Source organism: Lycium ferocissimum, unplaced genomic scaffold, assembly GCF_029784015.1.
Source record: "Lycium ferocissimum isolate CSIRO_LF1 unplaced genomic scaffold, AGI_CSIRO_Lferr_CH_V1 ctg4107, whole genome shotgun sequence".
Lineage (NCBI taxonomy): Eukaryota > Viridiplantae > Streptophyta > Magnoliopsida > Solanales > Solanaceae > Lycium > Lycium ferocissimum.
Window position 1 is genome coordinate 5,500 of NW_026725570.1, and position 3,993 is coordinate 9,492.

General features: G+C 32.6%; 1 long non-coding RNA gene across 1 annotated transcript; it reads left to right on the forward strand.

The window, feature by feature from the left end:
• The first annotated feature begins 2,174 nt into the window (after window positions 1-2,174).
• LOC132044282 (uncharacterized) lies at window positions 2,175-3,217 on the forward strand. The gene is made up of 2 exons (XR_009412096.1): window positions 2,175-2,344; window positions 2,423-3,217. It is a non-coding gene; the product is annotated as an uncharacterized LOC132044282 (long non-coding RNA).
• Window positions 3,218-3,993: the final 776 nt, after the last annotated feature.

The window sequence follows — 3,993 nt, forward strand, 5'->3', positions numbered from 1 at the left end:
TTAATTATACATAAGATTACTTAATTGAATATTAATTTAATAATGTAATAATAAGTGAACACCAAGCTATGACTTAACTAAGAATATAATTAAACGCAAGTGAATGTAAACAACAAGTGGTTGTTTGAACAACTTCTTGTTGTTTAATGTAAACAATCAACATCTGTTTGCAAAAAGTGGGGTTCTTATATAAACAATAAGGGATTGTCCGAGCAACTTTTTGTTGTTTATCGTAAACAATTTATATTTATTTAAATAAATAATGATTGTTTACTAGTTATAATTTACAAGGAGTGTGATTCTTATGTAAACAGGTAGTGGTTGACTAGGAAATTCTTGTTGTTAATTGTAAACAACTAGGGTTTATTTAAACAACAGCATATTTTTTAAATAACCTGTGGTTGTGCAAGCACAATTTTCACAACTTTCACGTCTAAACGCCTGCAGGTTTTTCTAAAAAATACAACAACTAAATAATTTTGCTAATTTAAATAGATGCATATGAACATGAATTACTCTTCTCTCTTTGTAAATGTATCCTAGGATTAGAACCTAAACTTGCAATGGTTACATGTGTAAACAACCCCAAATTAATTAAATAACTCGTGGTTGATTATACAGAGCACCTGAACTACTAAAGGGTCCATGTGTATACAGACATTGATTTTTTAAACAACTCGTGATTATTTCATAAACGAAATTTGAATTTGCATTTGTTGCATATGGAAACAACCATATTATTTGAAATAATTTAAGATTGCTTATACACAAATCTGAACTAGCAAAAGTTGCATGTATAAACAACGACAAACATTTTAAACAACCTATCGTTGTTTATATACAGGGCTTGAATTTACACAGGCTGTACTTGTAAACAAACACATATTCTATAAATAATTTGAGGTTGTTTACACACAGTCAGAAATTTGCAAAGATTTCATGTGTAAATAACTATAAGTTTTAACAATTCATTATTAATTGTTTATACACTGAACCCCAACTTACAAAGATTTCATGTGTAAACAACGACAAGATTTTTAAGAAACACGTGGTTGTTAATTACATAAAATTTCTGTCAGCTCAAGCTTCATATATAAATAGCCATGAATTTAAAAAACTATTCATATACTATCCAGAACAATATAAACAACCATCAATTTCATAAGAACTCATGATTGTTCATACATAGAACTTGAATTGGCACATATTCTATGTGTACACAACAACAGGTTTCTTAAGCAACTTGTGGTTGTTTATACGTGAAACATTTGTTAGCTCATGTTCTTTTTATAAACAACTACAAGGTCTTAATATAACAAGAATTTTCAGCAATGATTTTGATCTAAATCACATCCAAATGATTTTAAATTTCGTATTCAACCTCTAAATATCATTTTCAACAATTTCAAACAATCTCACTTTAAAACAACACAAAAACCAAATCCACTTAAGACACAATCTTCTTAGTTGGATTTTTAACAATCCCCAAGAACTCTCATTCAAAAATAATATAAATCTGCAGATCCGAAGAAGAAGAAGCTGGAGAAAAATAAGAAGAATGAGAAGAAGCTAAGAAAAAGAAGAAGAATAAGAGAAGAAGAAGAGGAGGAGAAGAAAAAATAAGAAAGAGATCGTATGGAAGATGAAAGAGGTGGTGTGGGTTTTTTTGGATATTTTTTACTTTTAATTATTTACCCTAAACTTTTAATAATTCTAATCTAGCCCTCATTTGAACTTAATCAACCTTGTGAAATAAAAAAAAAAGTGAAAAAAGAAAATGAAATCCCTTATCCTTCATTCCACTCTTAAATGTCCTTTTTAGCTCATTTTCCCAAGAAACCTAAGCTATGGGGTTGGGAGGGGTAGTTTCGTCCACTTATTATTATTAACTTAATGTGTTGAAGGGTAAAATTTAAAACAATCACATGAGAGGGAAAAAATTAAAGACCACCCTAAAATGAGGGCGTTTGTGCTAATGACCCAAGCTTGTGTGGCGGCTAAGGTGTGCACTACTAAAAAAAAAGGGAAAATCGACCAAAATTTTCGACCGCATGAGGTCGAAAAAGTCGATTTTTCGACCAAATTTTCGACCTCAAGGACTGGTCGCTAATTGATAGGGTGAAATATTTTTCGACCTCTTTTGGTCGAAATTTTCTACAACTAATTTCTTTACTTGTGGCTCGTTTGGATATGAAATTAGTTGTTAATCTTGATTTGTTTGTAGACGCTCGAGAGGGGTCAGAAAGTACCTCAAGATGAAGTCTTCAAGATTACTCACACGAGGAAGGCGAAGAACGCCGATGGTACGGACCAATGGATTGAGCCAAGGGCTCAGCAAACCTATGTAAGTCACTAACTAACAATAATAACTACTTTTGTTTTAACTAAATTTACCTACTAACATTGTATCCTTCAATTTCAGACCGAGTTTCAATAACACAAGTTGGAATATTGTGCCAGTCAGCTAGCCGGGACGTCGATGACCAACGAGATAATTGATCAGCAGTGGATGGAGAAGGTAGCTCCCCCGACAAGGTATGGGACAGTTTATGGGATGCCTAATCGAGCCTGTCGTCAATTTCCGTTGTTCCTTCAAGGCGTAGGTGCTACTTCTGAAGGGGTAATGGATCCTAAGGAGTACCAAGAAATGAAGCATAAAGTTACTCAACTAACAAGTACACTTAGTGCCACGGACGCAAGGATGTTGCATATGCAGGCCCAAATAGACAGCTTACTCAATTCGGGGACCTCTCATATTTCCCCGTGTCTCGGGGATGCTCGTAGGTCACAGCCCAGTAGACGACGTAGGTCACAGGCCAACGTAGTTCATGCTCTTGTTGATGAGGATAGTGGAGAGAAATCGGATCATGTCTCTAACACCCAACGTTGACTTTTTTGATTCGTATACTTTTTGATTCTAACATTGCTATGTTTTCTTGGATATTTATATGATATTTGATTGTAGTTTTAATTCGAATTAGATGTACTTTTGAAGGTGAATTTGATTGTAGAAAGTAGTTTATGGTTGTTTAACTTTACTATGTTTAAGTGTTTGAATGTAGAAAGTAGTTTATGGTTGTTTAACTTTACGATGTTTAAGTGTTTGAATGTAGTTTTAAGGATATTTAGAAGTACTTTGAATTTGATAGTGAATGTGTTGTAATGTCGCATTGTTGATGAATTAGATGTGTTGCAGAATAATGTTGATTTGGTTGAATTAGCAAGTAGGCTGCAGTAAAAGCAGCGAAATGTTGATATTTTTTTCCCAGATTTTCGACCACACGAGGTCGAAATTCAGCCCAGATATTGCTAAATTCGACCACATGTGGTTGAAATCCTGGACAACATTTTTAAATTTCGACCACAAGAGGTCGAAATTTAGCAACAATGTTGCCATATTTCGACCACATGAGGTCGAAATACAGGCAACATATTAAAAAACCTCTTGTGGTCAAAATTTAAAAATGCTGTCCAGGATTTCGACCACATGTGGTCGAAAAAATTAAATTATATTTTAAAAATCCAAATTTTTCGACCACATAAGGTCAAAAATATTATTTAATATTTAAATATAAATTATTTTTTCGACCTCGTGCGGTCGAAATTTTTTAATAATATTTAAATAGAATATGCAGTTTTCGACCACACAAGGTCGAAAACTGTTATTGTGTAAAAACAAAAAAACAAAAAAAAAAATTCGATCACATGAAGTCGAAAAATATTTCACCCCATCAATTAGTCTATTTTCCCTTTTTTAGTATGTGGTACAAAAATTTGCAGCAACCTCTACTATTTCTTCTAATGAGGTCAGATAATTAAGTCTATTTATAAAATTTGGTCGATATCAAATAAAAATCGGTTAATTTTCGACCTCATCTTAGGAAGTCGAAAAATTTTGGTAAAATATTTTCCAAAAACTTGTCTATATTTTTTTTAGTAGTGACGAAATAGGACCAAGCACTACAATGACAAAAATTTAATGAAAAAACAATT